Genomic DNA, 13,933 nt, shown 5'->3' with positions numbered 1-13,933 from the left:
GGCTGAATCAGGATTTGAGAGCCAGACATGGGAAGGGGGCTGGACTATGTCCAGGGGTGGGCAGGGTCTGTGCTGACCCTACACCATTGGCTGTTTTCAGGCTCCCCACCAGAGCACCCCTTGATCTCTGGTGTATGTGAAGATAGACAAGTCTTTGCCGTTTGTGGAGGGCAATCTGAAGACAAGAACCCAGGGCTAGGATTGAGCCATGGCTTATCCCTCAGCCCCTAGACAGGAAGGCACAGGCAGGGTAGGACTGGCTTCAATGTTTTGGCTTCAACCTCCAGCTGCCTTTCAAGCAGGAGATAGTAACATCAGCTGAATGCCATCCTCTTAGCTCTTCCAGGGCAGGGACTGGACCAATGCTGAGCTTTGTTCTTACTTCCACTATTCAAAGCCAGATGGGGTCAGGGGACATGATTTCTCACCACTCCACTGGCCAGAGGGATGGCAGGAGGCCCTTTAGCACAGACCAGAGTTTGGAACAAGAGCAGAGGCAATCGAGATTGGCATTGCCTAGTAGCCTTTATGAGGACCCTCCTAAGGAGGCCTGTATCCTGAAGACAGGGGCTGCCAGGTTGGGAGGCTGAGGAGGAGAAGAGGGCCCAAGTTCATAGTTCTGGCTCCCACCAAAGCTAGAAAGTCAGAGGGGCAGAATAAGGTGTGAGCCTTAGTATCCACAGAGCTTCATCCCCCAGCTCAGGTTGGGCCTCCTACCCAGGATCCAGGACTTATATGCGCCCCCAACTCCCTGCCCTAGGGTGCCAAAGGCCGGCACTCTTATGCCCTTAGATTCTGGCTGGCTGATAGAAGCCCCTGCTAACCCAGCATAGAGCTCCAGCAAAGGTTCAGACTCTAGGAGGTACCTAGATTACCAGTGCAGCTCCCCAAGAAGCCCGAACTCTGACAGAACCCTCCCACCCCAGGCCCCCAGCCATCTTTGAAACTGCCTGACTGTTGTGCAAGTTGCTTGGCTTCAGCCCCCAGAAGAGGGCCCACAATGGGGAAGGGCAAGCAGTCTTTTCCTCTGGAGCCAGGGGAGGGGGCTGCCCCCCGCCCCCCACCTTGTGACTCATTCCAGGCTGTGTGGGTTATTACATTATGTTTGAAATTGCCATGGCAACAAGCTGGCAATCAAGGGTAATTGCACTTGTCGTCAGGGCAACGGGGCAAAACCCACAGCAGCCACTCTCTGTGGTTGCCCTTGGGGTGCAGTAAAGGTCAGGCCAGATCAGAGCCAATGCCAGTCAAGGGGCACCGGGGCTGTCTAGAAAGGGTAGGTTGCCAGGGCCCATGGAGTTCCAGAGTGCAGAGGCAGGGCATGCCTTGGGAGAGCCAGGGACCCCATCCATGACCCCATGCCTGGACTCCTGCTTTTCCCACACCACCCTGTGGCTGAAACATGCCACAGTGCTTAAAGAAAGCAGAACCAGAACTTTTATGTGCTCACAGCTGGTACTTATAGATAGCCCATGGGCCCTCTTCCTCATACTCCCAGCAGCTGAGCCACAGGCTCTGGAAAGAACTCCGGGATGTCATGATGGGGCCCCCAAGCCAGGCAGCAACTGCACGGTGGGGAGACCCCAGCACAGCGGCACCAGGGCCCAGCTCCTCTCTCAGGTGTTCGGGGAAGCCACTCACGAGTGTGCTGCCACCGTCCAGTACCACATTGGCCAGTAGCTGCTCCTGCTGCTTGGCCTCCAACCGGCTGATGCTTAGGAGGGCCAGCTGTGGAAGGCCCGGCTGGTTGAGACCTATCAGATTGGGTTGGAAGAGGGCCTCGGGGCAGCAGAAGCGCTCAGGCCCCAGCGTGATAACCTGCTTGTCTGGAAGCACAAAGCCTGCGCCTGGGTTTGGGCCATCTCAGCTGCCACATCCATGGCCACGTAGCAGCAGGCCTCTTTCATCTGGTTGATCAGTCCTGCCTGGGGCAGTGAGTGGCCACTTCTCTGCAGCAGCTGGGCCAAGTAGTCAGTAAGGTCAGCACCAGCCACATCCAGCCAGTAGGTGTCAAGTGGGGCCAGATCCCCAGTGAGGATGGGTGCCACATAGGAAGTGCCATGGCCACTGCCCAGCACCAGCCCAGTGGTACGTCCATAAGCATAGAGCGCCAGCAGGGCCTGATGCACTGTCTGCATGGCTGGGACATGGAAATGCTCGAAGAGTATTTCAGCCACCTTTTCTCGGTTGGTGCGTGGTAAGATGGGCGAGTCGGCTACGAGCACAGCCAACTTCTCGGGCTGCACACCCAGCCTGCAATAGAACAGGTGCTGCCACAGCACCTCTAGTGCATCCCAGTCATAGACCACACCTCGGTTCAGCACTGAATAGGATCCCTCTTGGTTTTCAGGCACTGCATACCGTGGCTGGCCCTGGGCTGGGTGCTGCAGCAGCTGAACTCGTGAGGGTATGACACTGAGGACATGGTCCTCTCCAGCCCAGTCCACATTTGGTGAATCCTGTGCCTGTATCAATCACCACGGCCGCCATGTCCTGGAAGGGTCCCAGTGAGTGGCAGCAGAGCACTGGCGACCGAACTGGCAGAGCATCCATGGTGGACACCAGTTCATAGCAGGCCCTGCGGGGCAGTCCAAGGTGTGCAACCACTGATAAGCGTGTAAGATCCTCAGCTGCCAGCTTCAATGGGGCACTCTGGGGCTCAGTGGCCACCATGGCCATGGGCAAGACCTTGCGTCCAGTGCCAGGTGTGGTAAATGTGATCAAGGGAAGCTGCTCCTCCTGGGTCCTAGGGGAGTTGCCAGGTTGCTGCTGATGCATGATGGAGTGCTATTACTGATGCCAACCTTGTCTCTACTCATATAGATACAGGTCTCCTCAGGGGTCAGGGGCACCTGAAATACCCCTATATGAGTAGGCAGGCCTAAGGGCTCATCTTCCTGGGTGGAGACCTGGCCAGGTTCTCCAGGGTTGGGGGACCATCTTGAAAGTGGGCTCTTTGGTGATGGGGGGTTCTTTAGATAAAGAGGGATTCCTAGCAAGGGGTGTCTGCCCAGTGAGAGGGGGTTGATCAGTAAGGGGGTGCTCAGATAGGGGTGGCTGTCCAGCAAGGAGGATCTGCCCAGTGAGGAGAGCCTGTCCAGCATCTCTGGCCTGAGAGTTATCAGGGTGAGCAGGAATGTCCTCTTCGTGGCTGCCTATGTCTTCCTGGAGGAGGGATCTGGGCACTTCCTGGGTATTGGCAGGTACAGCAGGCTCTGATTTCATCCACTGCAGTTTCTTGGTCTGGACTATGGAGGCATCTGGCATCCTAGAGGGTGCCATGGAAGGGTCTAACATCCAGATGGTATGACTAGGTTCATTTTTTTCACCATCAGCCTTGGACCAGCTAGTATTAGGGACATGGGTCAGTATCCTCTCATCAAATTGGAGGGGCATCCCCAGTGGAACAGGCCCAGTGAGCATCCCAACCCTGATGGGTGTCTCAGTACCAGGGGAGTCCCATGACTCCACATTGAGCCTGGCCTCCTTGGGATTCAGGGCTACCTCTCGGTAGCTGCCAGATGAGAGGCTGCAGGGCACTGGGCTGGACAGCATGGGTGTGATAGACCAAAAGCTGGAGTGATTGCTGTCAGGAGACAGGATGGGTTTGGCCAACAGCTGGGTGGACAGCATATTTTCAGGGACATAGATGGATGGGTGGCTGGGCATGAGGCCCACAAGCACTGCCCATGAGCCCACAGGGTCATGGCACAACAGCCCCATCCTGGTGCTGCCTGTGGCCATATCAAACACCAGCACACGGTCTTCCACAGCTTCCCGAAGCTGGCAGGTTGGGGCACTGGAGAGGGGGATCTGCATGGCTTCCTTGGGAGACTGGAATGGGGACTGCTTGTGGCAGGTTACTTGGTAGGCAGACAGTGGCACATTAGAGCTGGTATTGTCACAGACACTGGGGAGCTGCTTCTGTGGCTGAGAGCTACAGATCTCCTGGCTACTCCTCTGGGACTTGGAGATAACTGGGGGCTCTGGGATGCTTGGCCTGGAGGTAGAGACTGGAAGTTTATTCACAGGGTTCTCAGCCTCCTCAGTTGGCACCTTCCTTCTGGTAACCTCGTCCTCCTGGGCATGGTCTGGGCGCTCTTCTAGAGTAGGCATTGGGATGGGAGGCTCCTCTTTAGAGTGGAGATTCACTTTGTCCTGGCAAGATGTGACTATTTTGGAAGACTCCAAGACAGTTGACCACTGATTGCCACACTTCCTGAGAAGGAGGTCTTGAGATGGGCCCTTGGTGACTGCAGTGGTGTCAGTCGGGTGATCAATGGTATGGGTGTCAGTTTCAACTGCAGTGGGGGTTGGGGTAACATCCAGAGCTGGAGTCGTAGCCCAAGCTGGAATTGGAGGAGTCAGTGACAGAAAAGAAGGTGTAAGGCTGGGCACGGTGGCTCACGCCTATAATCCCAACACTTCGGGAGGCCAAGGCAGGTGGATCACCTGAAGTTGGGAATTTGAGACCAGCCTGACCAACGTAGAGAAACCCAGTCTCTACTAAAAATACAAAAAGTAGTTGGGTGTGATAGCGGGCACCTGTAATCCCAGCTACTTGGGAGGCTGAGGCAGGAGAATCGCTTGAACCCGGGAGGCGGAGGTTGCAGTGAGCTGAGATCACGCCATTGTACTCCAACCTGGGCAACAAGAGCAAAACTCCATCTCAAAAAAAAAAAAAGAAAGAAAGAAAGAAAAAAAATTAAAAAAGAATGTGTAACTAGGGCAGCAACCTGAGCTGGACACTTACCCTGGTCCTGATCTTGGGCTAGATCCTGAGCTGGAGCCAGAAGAGCACCTTGGGCTTTGGGAGCACCATTCTCTCCTGAGAGGAGGAAGGGTAGCCACCGACTCTTCCTGCTGCCCAAGGAGGCTATCTGGTTGGAGCTGCAGGGGCCTTTGCGCCAGCCTACCAGGACCTTAGCTGGAGGCTTGCCTTCCCCCAAATTCTGCACCTGAAGCCAAAGGCGGCAGGGTCCACGCTGGGCTATGTCACTGGTGCTGTCACTGTGTGTGCACTCTAGTAAGGTCAGGGTCACATCCTCCATGATGAGATGTTGTTGGGCTCCCACAATGGGGCTTGAAGATATGCTAGTGGAGGAGAGTCTCAGGGCATCCTGGGAGGCCTGCTCACAGCAGCACTGGGAGCTAACCCAAGCAGGATCCTGGAGTAGCTGGTAAATGGGCCCAGGGATGCGGGCCTGGGAGGCTGGGCCACAGGCGCCATCAGTGATGGTCTTGGTAGACAATGACAACCCCTGCTTGAAGTATAGGGATTCTGAGCTTATCCATGGTCCCTGAGACCCTCTGAGGCCACTCCCCAGCGGCTGGCTGCTGGCTGAGGGGTGGTCCTGGGGACCCGATGGATCAGGGCCCCCCACCTTCTTGGTGGCTTCCATAGTCCTCCTGCTCCATGCCCTCGGTGCCCTGCCCCCACTCCATTGCCATGGTGACCTTACACATCACAGCCCCCTGGGGATTGACTTGAAGATTCTGAGCAGAGGATCCACCCCTACCTCTGCTGTACCCATCCCTAACCCTGCAGGATACTGGTCCTGGGCTTCAGGGACATGTGGCTCTGGGGAGGGGGTGACATCACAGTGACCTGGGGAGTGATGGAGTGTAGGAAACCAGGGGCCCCATGCTCCTGAAGAATGGAGGCTTGCCCAGGGAACTTTAGGAGGCAGGGGGCCAGGGGACACCAGTGAAGTCAGCCAGCACCAGGCCAGCCTCCCCTATCCTTCCCAGCCAGGTGCACATTCTGCCCAGGCTAGTCCCACAGTGAGGGCCAGGAACTGTCAGGACAAGGCCAGAGGAAAAAGGTAGGCAGGGGAGACTCTGAGGAAGCCCCTGGCATAGGACTTTTGGATGGGGGGCAAAGTCCCTTCACCCTCAGCCCTGGGAGGCAGAAGTGGGTGAGGGACCCACGCTCAGTCCCAAGCTCCCCTCCCTATGTTCCCCGGCTCCCGCTCCAGGGACAGCAGCTCCTTGGCAGTCTCTGCTGCTCCAGATGGTTCTCCTCTGCCTGCGCCTCATGGAGCCCCCTCCCCAGAGCCACATGTCCCTGAAGCCCAGGACCAGTATCCTGCAGGGGTAGGGATGGGGGTGGCAGGGGTGGGGGTGGGGCCTCTGCTCAGAATCCTCAAGTCAGAATGTTCTAGCTCTTGTCACATTGTGTCAGCTTCATCTTGGCCATAATGGGGGCAGAGCTCTGGGCACAGGGCTGGCCCACAGCAGCCACAGGGCTAGCCAAGTGGCAATTACAGGATGGTAAGACCACAGTGGTCCCAGGGCTAGCCCCACAGTGGGGACATAGTGGGTGGAGGACTGAGTACACAGTGGGCGCAGAGCCGCATACACAGCAAGGGCAAGTCAGACAACGAATTGGATGGGGGGATGCATAGGAAATATAAACTACCAGACCAGGTGGGCAATTCCATCCTCCATTTCTTAAACAGAGAAAAAAAAGGGGGCAGGGAGGAGTGGAACCTGCCTGGAGCAGCAGCCTAGGCCCAGAGCTGCCCTATAGCCACAAGGACAGGCCTAGGCAACAGTTTGGAGAGCTGCACGTTGCCACGGGCCCAGGTCTGGAGGTTCTAACCTGTGGTAGGGTCAGGCCCTCCTCCTTCCCACCAGATCTGAGCTCTGGGCCTCCTCCCTCTGTCTGGCAGGGCTGTGTTCTTTCAGGCCTCAGTCTTTCCACCCAGGAAACAGGTTTGTAGACAATATAACTGTAGGTTTGTTCTCTGAAACTGTTTTCACAGAGATTAAAAATAGTGTTTACAGTTGGCTGTGGGGTGTGAGGCTCTGTGACCAGGGACAAAAGTTAACACAAAGGTGCTGCATCTGCAGCTTGCTAACTTGGCACTGGGCACAGCCAGGCTCTGCCACATCTCAGGCCCCCTGGGCTCCCACCCCCCTTCCCTTGATGCTGCCTTTGGTTAAGAACAGGGACAGGGCCAAATGTGGTGGCTCACGTCTGCAATCCCAATACTTTTGGAGGCCAAGACAGGAGGATTGCTTGAGCCCAGGAGTTTGAGACCAGCCTGGGCAACAAAGTGAGACCCCGTCTCTATAAAAATAATTTTTTTTTTGAGACGGAGTCTCCCTCCGTTGCCCAGGCTAGAGTGTAATGGCACGATCTCAGCTCACTGCAACCTCTGCCTCCCAGGTTCAAGCGATTCTCCTGTCCCAGCCTCCCAAGTAGCTGGGATTACAGGCACCCGCCACCACGCCAGGCTAATTTTTGTATTTTTAGTAGAGATGGTTTTCACCATGTTGGCCAGGCTGGTCTTGAACTCCTGACCTCAGGTGATCCACCTGCCTCGGCCTCCCAAAGTGCTAGGATTAAAAATGATTTTTTAAAAAAAGTTAAAAAAGAGTGGAAACCGATAGCTCTGGACACGAAGGGGGAGCTGCTCATCCTCTCATGCAGCCCAAGGGTCTGCCTGTGCATATATGTGCCTACATTCATGTACACACATACTTGCTGGCCACTATTAATGTCATTAATGGCTTAAGCAAGCTAATTTTCTGTTTACAATAGAGATGCTAGTAACAGCCTCTAGTGCCTGTGCAGCATTTGAGCTGGACTGTGCCTGGGAGGGTTAGAGAGGCATGGAGAGAGGTCCTGAGAGCCCCTGGCCTGTCTCACCTCTGAGCCATCCTCCACCTCCTGCAGAGGTGGGGCATAACCCTCCTTTCCAGAACTATGCTCCTTTGTAAACAACTGGCCTGAGGTCTCCTGGGGGAAGGGAGCAGAACTGGCTGAAGCATCTAGCCCATGAAAGAAGGCCCAAAGGAAGCAGCCAGGATAGAGAAGGCCCTTATTTTTATTTTCATTTTTAGAAGCAAGGTCTCACTCTGTCACCCAGGCTGGAGTGCAGTGGCATTATCATTGCTCACTGCAGCCTTGAACTCCTGGGCTCAAGCAATCCTCACGACTCAGCCTTCTGAGTAGCTGGGATAGTGTGAGCCACCACACTTGGCTAATTTTTTTTTTTTTTTTTGATAGAGATGGGTTCTCACTTTGTTGCCTAGGCTGGTCTCAAACTCCTGGCTTCCTCCCACCTTGGCCTCCCAAAGTGCTGGGATTACAAGCTTGGGCCACCATGTCTGGCTGCAAAGGTCCTTATAGCAAACACCCCTTATAGTAATAATAACAATTACTGATATTGATGGAGTCCTTCCTCTGTGCCAGCACAATGTGGAGCACTCATAACCCAGACTCACAGCAATTCAATGAGCTGGGCACTGTCATACCTCATTTTACAGATAAGGAAATCAATGAAAGGAAAGAAAGAGAGGTCTGTCTCAGCTAGTGTGTAGTGGAGCCAGAATCTGAAGCCAGGCCACCAGGCTCTGGATTCATACTTCAGGATCCTGTGTTGCCACCACTGGGTGCCATGCTTAGGGCCAGGCAGTCACAGACCCTGCTAGAGGGGAGCTAAAACGACTCCATTGTGGGTGCTGCAGCAGCAAGCCCTACACCCAAGCTGGGTCCTGCATGGACCTGCTCCTCCTCCTGATAGCTTATCAGGTAGCTCAAGCCTGAGAGGAGGCCCTTCCAGGAACCTGGTGGTGCTGAGTATGGGCCAGACTGAATCTTTCGTACTCAGAATTCTTAGCTGGCCAAAGCCCGCTCATCTCATCCAGCTGGGGAGAGGAGCAGCAGGGCAAATAAAGAGGCTTTCAGGCTGGGTCCCTTCTTCCCAGCCCCTAGGGATAGCGCCCCTCGGCCCCTCCCCCAACATGTTTTTAAATAGTGTCTCACCAGGAAGAAGGGCGTCCAATTCTATTTCTGAATCTGGGAAGTGAGGAGGGCCAACGTGTTGCCATGGCAACCTGGAGAGCCCCTCCCCCAGACTGAGCCCATTCCCCAGGCTGAGGGCTGTGGGATGGGAGGGAGGTGGCAAGGAGGAGCTGGGAGGAGCTTAGTCTGTGGATGAGGCCAGATGGAGTCCCTGTGAGGGCAAGTCCTGCATGACCTTCTCCTCACACTTCACCTCACCCCTCTAGGCAGGCTTGCTGGGAAGGCCCCAACCTCTGCAGAGAGGGTCGAGGGTCAAATCACCATGAGAAACCCTTCTCGCTTGTGGATCAGGCTGGAACCCTCCCACTTAGGAGGTCCTGAGGATGGTAGAGAGGTGGCAAGAAGGGCGTTAAGGGGAGAGGCACAGAGCCACACCCTATTAGGAGCTCTACGTCTGGCTCCCACACCTGCTTCAATACAGACCTATTTTCGGCTCCCTTGTGTCAGGAGGCAGCTAGCTTTGTCAAGCCCCTGGCCTTGCACCCATCTGGTCTGCCTGCCTTCCACTGCATTGGGAAGGGTCTGGACATCTCCAAAAAGCTAGGATCAGAAACAGCCTTAAAGGACTCCCAGTTCAGCCCTTCACTTGATAATGGAGCAAAAAGGGAGGCATGTTTCCCCACAGGTTCGCACACCAGCCACTGTCCAGGGGTTCATACATCAGCCCTTCTACCTCAGAGGCGACAGATGGGTAGCATTTAGATCTGCAGAGGGAGAGCATTCCAGCTGGGAGCACAGCTCAAGCAAAGGCAGGCTTCTGAACAGACTCAAAAGTATCTTGTGATTCAACCCTCTCTTGGTGCTGATGGGAAGCTGAGGCCCCCAAGGAGGAAGGAATGCACTCTTGGTCTCCTAGCTCTATGCCCCACACTCCTTATCTTCCTCTCCTTACCTTCCTCCCTGGAGCTATCCAAGTGACCTGTGAACCCTAGACCTAGACCTCCTGCTTCCCTGACATTTCTCCTGGCCAGGATACACCCATTCCACAGAGGCAGGACCATGATTAAAGGAGCTGGCACCTCCTGCTCCATGGCCCCCCGTCTGACCCCAGAGGAAGACAGGAAGTACCAGAGAATGCCAGCCCTATGGGAACCTTAGGCAAGGTGAGGGGAGATAATCCACTCCTATTCTGAAATGTGGAAGGCAGAACCCACTAGTACTAGGAGGATATGGCTTCTGAGCTCTAAGGCACAGGGAAATTTAAATAACAGATGTTTAAACAACCTTCCCTGCAAGCCGGCAGTGCAGTGACCCCTCTGCTGTGATGTGTTGCAGCTTAAAAATAGCCCACAATGAACTGCTCTGAGCCCCAATTGACTCGAGCTTACGTAACTCTGCGTGAAAGATGGCCAGCCGCATCAGCCCAGAGGGAAGGCAACAGCACAGCCACCCTGACTGCTGCCCACAGCTGGCTTAGGGGCTGGCAGAGCTCCTCCACCTCCCTGGGAACAGCCCCCACATCCAGAAGCCAGCAAAAGTGGAGGCAAAGGTGGTACTGCCAAAAGCACACATGGCTTCATGACTGCTGAGCAGAGCTGACCTCCAGTCACACCTGCAGAGGGAATGTGAGCAGAGCTGCCCTCCTTCAGGGTTCCTATGGAACCCAGGTCCAGTGGACAGTGGGAGTGACTTTAAATTAAACAGATTACTGGGTCGAAGAGACCAAGGCAGGAGCTCATGTGAACAGGGTGACTGGAGCCACCCAAAAGATTCCTTTCCCTCTTTGAAGAGAAGGTTCCCTGGCTTTGAGGGACATGTCAGCAGGATTAATGCTTGGCTAAAGCTGCCACTGCCATGGAGCCCAGGGGTGGAGCTGACTCCTTTGGGGCCTCTGATTCTCCATGGTCCAGGGTGCAGTGTCCCACGAGGGACTTGTGGCATGAGGGAGGGACAATTAGTTTCAAGGATGATTGAATCCCATGATCTTGACTGCCTGCTGCTTCAAGCCTCCTGCCTTCCCTAATGCATCTCCAGATCCCAAATGCCCAGTGCAAGACTGGCTACAAAAGCATACAGGTGGTTGGTCAGGTGAGGTGGCTCACACCTGTAATCCCAGCACTTCGGGAGGCCGAGGTGGGCGGATCACCTGAGGCCAAGTGTTCAAGACCAGCCTGGCCAACATGATGAAACCCCATCTCTACTAAAAATTTAAAAAATTAGCCAGGGATGGTGGTACACGCCTGTAATCCCAGCTACTCAGGAGGCTGAGGCAGGAGAATTGCTTGAACCCAGGAGGCGGAGGTTGCAGTGAGCCAAGTTCATGCCACTGCACTCCAGCCTGGGTGACAGAGTGAGACTCTGTCTAAAAAAAAAAAAAAAAAAGAGTATGCAGGTGGTTAAACCAAACAGAAAGAGAGTGGAGAGGTGAGATGGTGAAGATGCCCCTAGCACTGGGAGTCTCTGGTACTCACTGGTCCCTCTGCTTTGGCACATGCTGAGCCTTACCAAGGAATAAGCAACTTCACTCAGCTCCTACCACCTGAGCTGAAAATAGGAACCATCACAGGCCTGGCCTCTCAGCTCCCATAGAGCAACAATGAGACGGGGTTTGGAATGGGGCTATATCTGGAGCCCACAGGTATGACCCTAATATAGTTTGGATATTTGTCCCCACCCCAATCTCATGCTGAATTGCAATCCCTGGTGCTGGAGGTGGGGCTTGATGGGAGGTGTTTGGGTGATGGAGGTGGATGCCTCATGGCTTGGTGCTATCTTCATAACAGTGAGTTATTTTGAGATCTGGTCATTTAAAAGTATGTGGCACCTCCCTGCTACTCTCTCTCTCTCTCTTTCTCTCTCTCTTCCTCCTCCTTCCACCACGTGAAGTGCCTGCTCCTGCTTTGCCTTCCACCATGATTGTAAGCTTCCTGAGGCCTCCCCAGAAGCAGATGCTGGCACAATGCTTCCTGTACAGCCTGCAGAACTGTGAGCCAAGTAAACCTCTTATAAATTACCTAGTCTCAGGTATTTCTTTCTAGCAACCTAGCCTGATATAGACCCCCAGAGAGCCTTTGGGCCCCTCAGAATATTCTCTGAAAGGCTGGGGCTGGGGCTGAGGCCGACACTTAAGGGGAATCTTAGGCCAGATTCATGGTACCCCATCAAAGCAGGTCAGTCTGCCCCGTGCATGCCCTCCAGGCTGCAGAGAACAGTGACACCAATGGGCAGTCAGGAAGGTGTGAGTCATCTGCTGCCTCCTCAGTGCCAGCTCCCACCCTGGCCTTCCTCAGCCGTTATTAGCATCTGCTTGCCCCTAGCCCTACTGGGCTGAGATGGAGGGAGATGGGACAGAGAGGTACCAACTCTTCACAGCTCTTGGTGGGAAGGCTGGTCTCCCAAAGCCCTAGGAGAAACCTCTGTCCACACCATTCCACCCTGGTGGCAGGCCCAGGCCTCCCATGGCCACTAGCAACCCTCCCCTCGCACTGGCCACCCACCATACCTGAGCTACTGCCCAGGCCTCCCCTAGAGGAGAGGCAGCCTAGCCTTCATCAGCCCTGGAAGCCACATGGTCCCCCAGCCCATCCAGGGACCTAGAACTGACCCTCCCTACCCTGTTCTCCCTGGTAGCCCAGTCACTGATTTGAAGCCCTAAAATAGTCTGAGCTCCTGACACCCCAGATGGGGTTGGGATCATCAGGTGGCTCTCAGAATGAAGCTCAGAGCTTAGGGGCTGCAGAAATTGAGAGTGGGGGCAGCTGTGCCACAATCCAGGGCCCCAGGTGCCTAACTGGGGCCCCTCCCTGGAGAATTCTGGCCCTGGAGGCCCTTGGCCCAGAAGCAGGCCCAAAGCCCTACATTCTGGATGCACCTGACACCCTCTTTCTCTCCTATCTCTCTTCTATGGGAGGCTTTCCCATGCTAAGCTCCTTCTTGTCCAGAGACTCCCTTTCTCTCTGAGCCCTTCATGTGAACAGATAAGCCAGTGGTCTATGAGCTGCAGAAGCTCAATGGGGAAGCGGCTCCTGGGCTGAAGAGATTTGGGTGATCCTTAGAACCCCAGGATGGGATTAAAGCGGAGAAATACAAGTTGGAGGGATGAAGGCAGTCCTTTCCAACTGGGGTGGGGATGGGCCCCAGGATACTCCACTTACCTCCCTCTCAGCCTCCGGGGTAACACAACTGTCTCCTGCACACACAGAGAGACAAAGAGTCAGTGGCCAAGCATGCGAGGCTACAACCTCCTCAGTGCCTGCTGAGGCACTGAGAGTCATCCAAGGTATGGCGGTAAACAGATGGATAGTCTGTCTCTGCCCCTCTTCAGCACACAGGTTCCTGATCTTTGGATCCCTGCACTCAAGCAAGAATCTCCTTTTAAACCTTACCCACCTGTCCTCAGAGTCCTTAGAGTCCCCAGGACTGGACTTCCCTCTGGCCTGAGGTGGCAGAGTGAGCAGCAGCTGGATGGAGAAAGCTGGGCAGCTCTGGTCCCAAGGAGACTCCCACTCTGATTAGCAGGGAGCTCTTGCTCCAAACCCAGGGTTCCATGTGTGACAGGGCACAGAGCTGCGGGCTCCGAGGGAAGGAAGCCTACCCTCTTAGGGTGAGCTGGGGTCTCCTAACCGAAGGGATAGAAGCTATGGGGATCCTGAGCAAGGGAGAAGAAACACTGTGATCCAGGTCCTGGGCCAGGCACCCTGGCACCCCAGCTACCCCCTCAGCAGTCAGTGTAGAGAGGAAGAGGAGGAGGGGAAAGTCTCCCTCTCAGAGGAGCATGCCCCTCTAGGGGCTGTTGTGCAGTGGCCTTTACAAGTACAAATAGCTTGGGCAGTTGGCACTTTGAAGTTGGCTTTTTTTTTTTTTTTTTTGAGACGGAGTCTCGCTCTGTCGCCCAGGCTGGAGTGCAGTGGCGCAATCTCGGCTCACTGCAAGCTCCGCCTCCCGGGTTCACGCCATTCTCCTGCCTCAGCCTCCTGCGTAGCTGGGACTACAGGCGCCTGCCACCAAGCCCAGCTAATTTTTTGTATTTTTTAGTAGAGATGGGCTTTCACTGTGTTAGCCAGGATGGTCTCGATCTCCTGACCTTGTGATCCGCCCGCCTCGGCCTCCCAAAGTGCTGGGATTACAGGCATGAGCCACCGTGCCTGGCCTTTTTTTTTTTTTTTTTTTTGAGATGGA

Source organism: Nomascus leucogenys, chromosome 4 (assembly GCF_006542625.1).
Source record: "Nomascus leucogenys isolate Asia chromosome 4, Asia_NLE_v1, whole genome shotgun sequence".
Lineage (NCBI taxonomy): Eukaryota > Metazoa > Chordata > Mammalia > Primates > Hylobatidae > Nomascus > Nomascus leucogenys.
The sequence above is the reverse complement of the archived record's forward strand: the minus strand, read 5'-3'. Positions refer to the sequence as shown.